This window comes from Xenopus laevis, chromosome 7S, assembly GCF_017654675.1.
Source record: "Xenopus laevis strain J_2021 chromosome 7S, Xenopus_laevis_v10.1, whole genome shotgun sequence".
Lineage (NCBI taxonomy): Eukaryota > Metazoa > Chordata > Amphibia > Anura > Pipidae > Xenopus > Xenopus laevis.
Window position 1 is genome coordinate 74,388,065 of NC_054384.1, and position 11,835 is coordinate 74,399,899.

An 11,835-nucleotide genomic window follows, 5' to 3' on the forward strand; every position below is an offset into this window, starting at 1 on the left:
AGTTTATTCATGTACTCGCAAAAGGACAACTTGCTGACCTTAATGAGTTAAGGCAAGCTAGATCAGACAATTTACTACAAGATATTACCAACTAAAATGTTTTTATACATATCTTGGAGGCAACAGATGTCTAGGCAGAGATCTTACACGTTACACCGTGTTAGAGTTTGTGGAACAAGACCTCCCCTCCGAAACACATAATATCTTCCCTTTATGATATGCAAGGCCCAGGGGGTGAGAGGAAAGAATTACCTTTTGTTAGGTCACGGCAATGTGACTTTGGGCTGGATATCTCAGAGGAGGGACATAAGAAAGGAATAGCTAACGTAATGTATACCTCAGAATGCTTTATGATCCAATAATTAAATTATAAGATATTAACCAGGTGGTATTTTACTCCACATAAACTGAAACTGATTTACCCCTCAAGCAATGTATGTCTGAGATGTAAATCAGGTATTGACACACTTCTCCATATTTTTTGGGAATGTTCCCATCTTACACAAACAAGGGAAAGTTGTCCTCACCACTAATTTTTTAAAACATGAAGCAGGGGTGCAATGAGGTTGTGACCACAAAATTCATATAGACAAATACAGGAGGTCCTCTGCAGCCATTATTAATATATTAAGGACAATGAAACATTTTGTGCCTTAAGCTACTAAAAATGTCTTACCATTTAAACGAAACAGGGATTGTTTGTCCATAAATTGCAGTATATTTAAGCCGGCCAACTACGTCAAAGTCATCCCAACCTTAAACAATACTGGTCTGCAATCCTCCAGGTATACTCACAGGTATTGGGCCGGTTGGCATGGGATTCTCCCTCTCGGGTCCTCCTTTTTTGGGAAACAGATGCTATAGAAATTGTTAATGACCTAAACCTGGAAAAGCATTTACTTAATGCTGCAAAGGTTCTTATCCCCATATTGTAAAAAATGTCCATCTCACCCATAGATAGAAATTGTAAAGGAAATTGCAAATTTTGAAGAACTGTCAACCTTGACAAAAAAACAATGTCTACATTTTAGGAACACATGGGTATGATGCAGAATACAAACAAATTATGGGTCCCTAGAATAATTTATCAAATGCATCTTAAAGGGAATGTAAAGGCAAAAAACAATATTGCACCTGCTGCTTGTAAACCTATAAAGAAGCATATTTGCAATGTACTTCAATTAGAAATGTTGTACCATTTCTCTAAAATAACCAATTCTGGGCACCTGAATTCACTGTGCTGCGCATAGGAATCCTTTACCGGCCGACCAGAGCACTTGTCTGCGTTCCAAAGGACAGAGAAGCAGAGAGGGGTAGTTTCTCACTTAGATCAGTCTCAGTCATAAATAAACACCCTGCTCCGCTTCCCAGCCCTTCAAAAATCTGAGCAGCACAGTAGTGCTGTTTTCTTAGAAAGGTCATGTGCGCAGCTTCAGGATGGACATCAGCTGGACAGAATCCATTATCTTAAAGAAACCATACAAAATTGAAGTGCATTGCAATTATGCTTCTTTGTAGGTTTCCGAGTAGTACATGCACTATTGTTTTTTGTCTTTACATTCCCTTTAAGGTCATTGCCCACTGATTCTAAGTGTTTTTTCTTGAATGTATCATCAGCAAGTAAATGTTTTTTAAGGCTCTACACTGTGGCTTTGACATTGTGTAGCTGGAAAAGTATTTTGGAGGGATATTTATAAATATGTCTAGAATGAGGAGCTTGCATTTTATATTTGGTGCTATGTATTGCCTCCCCTTTATTTCTTTCTGCACCCTTTTCCCCCATTTAGCTGTTTTAATTTGACAAAAATCTACAATACAAAAAAAGTTACATTTTAACAATCAACATTTATTTCTATGATCTTGTGGCTTCATATTGCTATAACAAATGTTCTATGCAAAAATATCAAAATTAAAATAAGACTTTCATGTTTTGTTTGGTGCTGGGGAAATAATTCGCAAGATACTTGGTAGCTTGGCTGTAGTTGCTATGGATTAAACAGCTTTGCCAGTAATGAAAATGCCCACCAAACCCATTGGTTCAAGCAGAGTATGCATAAAGATAAAGTTAAGGTGAAATTTATAAAGAAAAATAAGGGTATGGGAGCAGAAATGGGGATTTTTTCCATCTCTGGGTATAAGAAGTACAATATAAAATAAATTTTTAAGATAAGAGAACTCTATCAACCATATGTAATAAAAGGCAATTAATTTGCCCAGGTGTAGTAACCTATAGTATAGCAACCAATAAAATGTTATGATTGAGCTGGAGCACTCACTTCTGGGAAGCTTTCTCCCTGTGCTGGGGTCAGAATGCTCAGAAAAAATACTATTGTTAAAACAGGGTTTAGGTAAAAGGTGCCCTTTAATGTACCAGCACAGAGATTCAATAGCCTTATAACAGTATTTATCCATGGCTTCAAATTTGTCAATAGAAAATATTTGAGTGTGACACTGCACCATGCTCTGTTGAGAAGTTTGGGGTTGGCGTATATTAGGACCGGACTGAGAATTAAAATAGGCCCTGGCATTTCGGGTACACAGAGGCCCAAACTGCCCCCACCAGCGCACTAAATACTGACTTTCTATGGGACCTTATAGCAGCCCCTCTGGCATTAGCAGAAACAGAGGAAAAATCTGTATTGTGGGGCTGAATATTAATTAGTTCTGATATATAAAGTATTGCTTTCCTATGTTGCATCTAATGTCCATGATTTTTTATTGTATATACAGTATATACTGTATATTGTGAGTCTGTCCTAAGCTCTGGTAACAGACAGGAGACCACAGCTTGTGCTGTGCATCAACAGAATTTAAAATTGGGAGATATTATTGCATCTTTTAATGCAAAGATTTTCACTGCTTAATGGATGGGAAGCTGAAGCAAAAGATATAGCATTTCTAGCCTAATTATTTAAGCTATAGTTCTCCTTTAAGCATACAAGGTAACTGGTCTTGGACCATAACATTTATTTTTGGGAACAAGCATTTTGATATGTAAAATATTGTTCATAGAACTATCCTGAAAAACAGATTTCTGAAAAAAAAAACATAGGGGCAAATTTACTTAAGTTCGAATATCGAGGGTTAATTAACCCTCGATATTCGACTGTCGAAGTTAAATCCTTTGACTTCAAATATCGAAGTCGAAGGATTTAGCGCTATTAGTTCGATCTTATTTTAATCCATCGATCGAATGATTTTTGTTTGACCAAAAAAAGCTACCAAAGCCTATGGGGACCTTCCTGATAGGCTAACATTGACTTCGGTAGCTTTTAGGTGGCGAACTAGGGGGTCGAAGTTTTTTCTTAAAGAGACAGTACTTCGACTATCGAATAGTCAAACGATTTTTAGTTTGAATCGTTCGATTCGAAGTCGAAGTTAAAGGTCGAAGTAGCCCATTCGATGGTCGAAGTAGCCAAAAAAAACCATTTGAAATTCAACTTTTTTTTCCTCTATTCCTTCACGCGAGCTAAGTAAATGGGCCCCCTAATGTAATCCATTTTCTTTACAGAGGATACATTATGTTTTATGTCTACTGGCCAAATGGTTATTTGAAATATTAACTTTATATTAACTTAAGAAAGTCTGCTTAAAACACCCTTAGCTATCCCGTCTCACTGTGATAATTACTAGGTTACATTCAAATTGATTACTCCTATTTCCTGTATAGTTGTACCAGGTTTATCTTTGATGAAATGAAACTTCACCTCCAGAAGACATGCCATATAAATCAGCATCCTTTTACGTTTTAATTAGTTCCCAAGTCATTAATCAGGCTTAGGAGAATGATAATAGTACTCACAGGTACAGATTACTGCACTTGGTCAAATAATTGTTTGTAGAAGTAAGTCTATCAGAGATGTCTTTGTTTGCTGTAGGAAGATGTCTACCTCTGCAGGACTTACTTAAGGGTCCTATATCTTACCTAGAGCTCTCAGTCTTGCACCCTCTAGCTCTCCAAATGTGGCATCCCACACTCAATTAATGATTCAAGAGGATTCTCCTGTCAGATTTATCCACTGAATAATACACTGAAATAAAACATCTGAAACATAATTTATGATTGTCAGAGCAAACACAAAGAGCTAAAATTGATGCAAACTGAGCATCTACTGACTCCATTCATATTTCTGACTCCCCCCACCTCTTAGCCGATTTGCATTTATTATTTACCCTTATGATTATTGCATTAGATTTATTTACAGGTGATTATTGGCAGGTGGTTACGGTGAGGGGAAAGAAGGTATACTGTACATTTTATTGATTTTGGCCGGTTCCTACATTTGCTGCTGACCTTTGTTCTTCCTTCATACCTTATAAATGTCAGTATTGAGGAATCAAAACTCAATACTAACCCCAAACCTATTTGGGCAAAGGTTGACTGTGTTTCTTTTGACAGAGAACTCAGAGCAGCATTACTTTAAGGGTTTACTGGTATATTTAGGTGGACCTTTTTGATAAGGCTTATTTAGTCTTTAACCTTTCCTTCTCCTTTAAATTTCTATGTTTTAAAAGCTTCTGGACTGTCAACTACGAAGTGAGAGAGGGGAGTTATGAGTAAACACTGGCAATTAAGAGGGAGTGGAGGTGTTAGAGAACAAGAAAGTATGACTTGTAAAGGTCTTATGAATGGATGAAGTAAACAGGGTATGTTTATTCCTCCTGCATATTGGCCTGGAGTTGAAAAGTGTCCATAGCAACTGCCAGGCTGCTGACCCTTTCTGTATGGCTAAAATGTAGGAGTGGTAGTCAATATCCACCCCAAACTTTCATTATTTGTCAAAAACCCAGAAGATAACGGTTTCAGGATCTACTCAAAGTTGCAGAAGGTTTGGGGATTCTGATATGTGATGTGTGTATGTGTCTGTGTTATATATTCATTCAGTACACTTTGTTGCATTTAACACAGTAATATTATTTCCATTTGTAAGATAAATAAATATCAGTTTAACTGTCATCAGGAATATGAACAAAGTACAAAGAAGTGACATATGCTTACAACATCTAACCAAGCATGGATAAAGAGATCAATGTCAATTTTGGTGGCTGGGGTCCCGTTTTTCACTGGTCGTACTCGTACTTGCTGCAGCCAGTCAGAAGGTAATAAGTCAAGTCATGCACATTTGAATTCTTCATTTGGGAAGCAGAAGATACAGGAAGAACGACTTAAAAACAAAACAAATAAAAAAAACATTAGATTGTATATTGCAGTCAGAACTGTAATGAAACAAAACCAAATACTTCCTACAATGGATTATTTTGCCCAATAGCTCTCCAGAGTAGCAATATCAAACATAATTACAGATGCAAAAGGGTTTCCAGGGATAATTATCCATGCAAGAGCTACATCAGTCATGCCTGTCAATATTACACTGTAATCTGATTCAGAAGGGCAAATAGGCGATAGGGCTGTTTAGGTGTTCACAGCAACACTTTTTTTAATCACTTTTGGGAAGAAAATAAATAGGGAGAAATATGTGTAAACAGAACAGAAATTATTCTTACTAGAGGACTCTCTTGAATCAGTTGGGCTGAGGACCACGGAAAACTTAGAATTTTTTTTATTGTGCAGTACAGGTATGGGATCCGTTATGTGGAAACCGGTTATCCAGAAAGATCCGAATTACTGAAAGGCCATCTCCCATAGAATCCATTTTATCCAAATAATCCAAATATTTAAAAAGGATTTCCTTTTTCTCTGCAAGAATATAACAGTACCTTGTACATGATACAAACTAAGATATAATTAATTCGTATTGGAAGCACAACCAGCCTATTTGCTTTATTTAATGTTTACATGATTTTTTAGCAGACTTAAGTATGAAGATCCAAATTACAGAAAGATCCAGGTCCCGAGCATCCTGGAAAATATGTCTCATACCTGTTTCTATTGTCGATGGACTACAGTTTTAAACCTCAGTAATTATACAAGAGGATGCTTGGAATTGTAGTTCAGCAATCTTTTGTCAGAGGAACACTGCTATCGAAAGGTTTAAGTCCCCTTAGATTTCCATTCATACAAGTGTAACAGTTTCCTGTAATTTGCAAATCACATCTTTTAGCAACCCTGAAGTATACAGTAAAGGCCCCTAACAGGGCAGAATATCATTACATCCTTAAATTAATGTTATCCTTATATTACTGAAAAAAAGCTTGCTAGAGGAAATCAGAGCATATTTTGAAAATATAATAATACCGGAGTTAATAGTGTTAGTTTTTTTATTTTCTTTAAAGTTTTTTTTTAGAATTTTAAAGCATTAGACATTTACAAGACCATAAGAAAGTAGAAGAGAGAAAGTTGAGAAGAAAGGGGGGGGGGGGGAGGTAAGGTACAAATTGCCATATCCAGTATATTAGACTATATGCAGTTAATCACACATTTATCCAGGTACTCCATATAGCTTTACATTTTTCAGGGCAACCTCTTGACAGATAGGTCAGTTTCTGGTTTGAGAGAGAGTCATTTATCAGTTTTTGCCAATATTGTATTGTAGGAGGGTTGAGTAATTTCTAGTGCATTAATATGGCTTTTTTGGCATAGGAGCTGTAAGTAACAGACTCTAGAATAGGAATGTAGCTGCAAGTCCCCTATTATCCCAACAAACAGGTTTCTGATGAACGAATACTTGGTAGTGCGATGCTTTTCATTCAGGTATTGGAGTACAGCACTCCAAAATCTCTGGGTTACCAGACAAGACCAGAATATATGGAACATGGTACCAGGTTCCACTCTGCACTTGGGACATAGATCTGATACGTTTTCATCGATTTTTGCCAGGCGGTAGGAGTTTAAGTAAACTCTATTTAAAAATTTTATTTGTATGAGCCTGTCCCTCATAGAGATGGAAAGCTCTGTGACAAGCTTGAGTGTGTCCTTCCATTTTTCTTCGTTCAGGTAAGGAATATCTCCTTGCCATTTGCCCCTAACTCTCTCAAGGAGAGAGGGACCGGCGTTAGATAGTATAATATATAACCAGGATAGGGGCTTTTTTAGGTCTAACCTGTGTAAATAGGTCTCAAGGGTTGTCACCTCTAGATTTACAGTTCCTGCTGGAAACTGTAAGTTGAAAGCATGGCGTACTTGCAAATAACGAAATAATAGTGTTATAATAATAGTGTTAGTTTTTAAAGCTTTTTTGTAAAAAAAATAATAAAACACAGCACAGCTGAGGTATTAGAAACTTGCACATAGTTTTAGGCACCAAAGGTCTAAGCATTAATAAATCAGCCCTTTAAGTACACAGGGCTAGAATTCTTATTTCAAATGAAAATGTATGTTGTACACTGACTCGTGGAGGTTTATTTAGTAAAGGTTGGATTTTAGTGGTTTTAGAGATTTTTGAAACCACGACTAATCTCTAAGGGGGGTTATTTACTAAGCTCCGAATACCCGAAATTCCCCTGAAATCCAAAAAATTTGTGATTTTTTTTTTATAAAATCTGACTTTTAAAAAATCACGAATTTTTCTGAATGTATTAAACCCCGAGGGCTAAAAAGCCCGAATATAAAAACACAGCATCTCAAACCTGTCGAGGTTGCATAAAAGTCAATGGGAACAGTCCCATTGATTTTTGGTTTTCGGAGCTTTTGGGTGAAAACTTCTGAAAAATTCGAAGATTTCTGGGAAAATTCACGAAGAAATCAGAGCTTTTCCCGCAAAGCAAATTTTCGGGAAAATGTAATAATAAATAAGCATTAAAAACCCGAGCGGGTTAGATCGGAGTTTGTAGCAGCCAATTTGAGATAAATTCGGACCTTGATAAATAACCCCCTAAAACTACGAATGTAGTGAGATTTATTTAAAAGTCTGAATAAAAAAGTAAGAATGAAAAAAAGCACTGAACGAAAAGTCTCAAAGTCTGAATTGATTTAAAGCAGTCCAATAGGATCAGTGCAGCTTCCATTGACGTCTATAGCACCTCGACAACTTTTACTTGACAAAGTTTTGCCTTTTTGGTGATTCTTCCACTTAGTAAATCTTGAATTTTGTTAGTTTTTTAGAAAAAAAACTAATTTTTAAGAGATTTGTGGAAAAAGTGAAATTTGATTGTTGATAGATTACCCCCTAAGTGTGCATATAGCTTCTTGTTCTAGAATGGCTCTCATTATCTGTGACAGGTAAGCTAATTATCTACCATGCAAGGACCAATCATGGAGTAGCTTTACTTTCCCTATTTGCCGTTTGTAGAAATAACAAAAACCATTGATTTTTTGTGATTAAAACAACAGACAAAAAAAATATTTAAGGCACAAGCTCTATTCATTGCACTTATGTGGAACAAAAGGGTGATATATGGCCTTGTTAAGCAAGTGCTGTCCATGGGATGGCTAAAACCCCTACAAAGAGGCAACAAATCAATTTGGTGCTAGAGGTTCCCTAAAATCATTGCATGACTATCAAGGGTCAATTTTTAGATCAAAGCTAGTTATATCAGATAAAGCTATACTGGCAACTTATAAAATATACATCGGTCCTTTATGTAAGAGCACAAAGATGTCAACAATTTTTACCTAAAATAGGATAAACCTTGCTGATACAAACAAACTTTGCTTTCATGGTTCATAAAAACGAGATAGGTCAATGTAAGTGGGGACTCCAAAAAAAAAGATATATTGTAACATTATGAGGAAGTTTCACATTACAACAGTGATCTTTACAAATGCTCCTTTCCAAATAGATATATAGTGATAAAATACAATAATAAAACCGGACTTTAGGAACACAGAGATAACCAGATGGTACAGCGGAACTTGCAAGTTGCCAATTCCATGGAATATAAGAAAGGGGTCATTTATCTTGTGAGACTTGATTCCAAACACGAATTCGTAAAACTGAGATCCTTTTATCATGTGAAATAGAAATGCATTTTTCTGTCGACTCAACCATAGGAGGTTTCTTCAAGTATTCAAGCGTTCACTGTTTAATAATACTTGCAGTAAGAATTTCTAAAAAATGTATACATCGTTTAGTGGCAATATATTTTTCATGTAATTATTATAGCTTCTCTCAAATATTTTTAACCTTGACAAGGCAATATTTTCAGATGTCAAAATGATCTTGTTCCTCTCTCTAGCGATCGGTTAAAATTAGGTAACAATGTTTTAAAAATACAAGAACTTTTTATAGGAAGCCTTACCTGAAAGAACTGCTACAAGAAGATATAAATGTACCATGGCTGATGCTCTCATAGAAGTTATTTTGTACTTACAACTTGCACAGTCCCAGACAGAGGTGTAAGTTCCAGCAACACAGAAGAAATAAAACCACTCTTGAAATGAATGAAAAGTGTACAGTTACTTGACACTTAGCTAGCTGATCATCCATACGCTTTCCTTTGAGTAATCCTATTGAAAGTCTGATTTCATTTTGTTCCTCGGAGACTGAAGAGTGGAAACCACAAGAGTCTTTGAAAGGCACCAAATGCATTGCTAATTAGATTCAGCAAAGATTTCTTTTCCCTGTGGTTGAGGTCCAGCACATTTAAATAACTCCCATTCCAGTAATCAGAATTTTCAAAATAAAATCAGTATATTATATTGCATTTAGTACTATGGATGAGTGTGTTGAGTGTAATGATAATGGTGCAAAATGTATGACAAAAAATATAATTGATTTGTTGTATTACCATCGACTTTTGTATATTAAACTGAACATATTGAACTTTTATTAGACATGGGTATTAACTGCAGGCTATATGGGTTACAAGCATACAACAGAAATCGGATGGATTGAAGCATATTCCCTGGCCCGCTGTTTCACTAGTCATTTAGTATCTGTGCAAGTGTATGTATTTTTTTTAAAAAACAGGGGGGTTCGGTTGCAAATTATAATAAAAAAATTGGCACTGCACAATGTCAAGGTACATCCGAAATGGTGGTCCTAGCTATTTACCTCTGGTCAACTTTCTTAAAGGAGAAGCAAACCCTTAAAGGGATACTGTCATGGGGAAAAAAATGTTTTCAAAATGAATCAGTTAATAGTGCTGCTCCAGCAGAATTCTGCACTGAAATCCATTTCTCAAAGGAGCAAACAGATTTTTTTATATTCAATTTTGAAATCTGACATGGGGCTAGACATATTGTCAATTTCCCAGCTGCCCCAAGTCATGTGACTTGTGCTCTGATAAACTTCAATCACTCTTTACTGCTGCACTGCAAGTTGGAGTTATATCACCCCCCTCCCTTTTCCCCCCAGCAGCCAAACAAAAGAACAATGGGAAGGTAACCAGATAACAGCTCCCTAACACAAGATAACAGCTGCCTGGTAGATCTAAGAACAACACTCAATAGTAAAAACCCATGTCCCACTGAGACACATTCAGTTACATTGAGAAGGAACAACAGCAGCCTGCCAGAAAGCATTTCTCTCCTAAAGTGCAGGCATAAGTCACATGACCAGGGGCAGCTGGGAAATTGACAAAATGTCTAGCCCCATGTCAGATTTCAAAATTGAATATAAGAAAATCTGTTTGCTCTTTTGAGAAATGGATTTCAGTGCAGAATTCTGCTGGAATAGCACTATTAACTGATGCGTTTTGAAAAAAAAATGTTTTCCGATGACAGGATCCCTATAATAGAAAAAAACCCTACCCCCTAACCTACATAGACCCCCCCCTACCCCTAGCCTAGCTGCCCCTCCGGGCAAACGCCACTATATATATATATATATATATATATAAATTCACAAAGTACCTGCACTCCTTCCTTGTTAGTCAAAGGTGGGTGCTTGGTCAGTCGGAGTATGTAATGTTCAAAATGGACCAGCACACCAAATCTTCAATCAAAAAAGGTTTATTTCAACATCACTCATGTGTCCAACATTTCCGCCCACATTAGGATTCCTTGACAAAGGCCCTAATGTGGGCCGAAATGTTGGACACATGAGTGATGTTGAAATAAACCTTTTTTGATTGAAGATTTGGTGTGCTGGTCCATTTTGAACATTATATATATATATATATATATATATATATATATATATATATATATATATATATATATATAATCATTTTTTTTTACATGAAAGGGCTGTTACAGGACATTGAAACAGGCCATGACAGCTGACATTATCTAACAATTTCAGTCACTAGTGTATAAATTTGTTCCCCCCCCCCAATTTTGAGCAATCTTAGCCAATTTTATGACATGCATGCTGCTGATTCTGTGAAATTGAATCATTATTGAGGCTTGCTCCAAATAATAGCTGTGTTTAAAATAATAATAGCTTATTCCAAATAATAGCAGTGTGGAGTTCAATTAGTGAAGTCATTCATTCTGTGAAAAAACAGGTGTCAATTACGGCCCTTATTTAAGGAAGGAAGGCAGCAAATGTTGTGCATGCTGGTTATAATGCATTTCTCTCTGAAAATCAGAGGTTGCTCCAGACATTATTCAGTACTTTGATTAAAAAGTTGATAGGAGAGGGGAATATGTATAAAAAAGTGCATAAAATGATCTGAAATGCTTTGAAATGGCAACGAAAACCTAAAGATGTTGAGCACCGCGTATCTTGGCGCTATATACATAAATGAATATGATGATGATGATGTAAATAGAAACTACTGTTCAAATGCATACAAGACTAGCCAAAGTGGCCAAGACTCCTATGATCATCCCCAAGAAGGTGTAAAGTTACCTGTGAGTACTGTTACAATTAGTAGATGCCTATGTGAAGTCAAGCTATTGGCAAGAAGCCCATACAAAGTTCCATTGTTCAAAAAAGACATGCTGAAGAGGTTACAATTTGCCAAAGAACACATTTTGTGGACCGATGAAAGCAAGATTTTTAATTTTGGTTCTAGGGGCCACAGACGGTCTGTCAGATGACCCACAAA

General features: G+C 36.3%; 1 pseudogene; it reads right to left on the reverse strand.

The window, feature by feature from the left end:
* LOC108697237 overlaps window positions 1–9,318 on the reverse strand; it is a 28,878-nt pseudogene extending 19,560 nt beyond the window's left edge.
* Window positions 9,319–11,835: the final 2,517 nt, after the last annotated feature.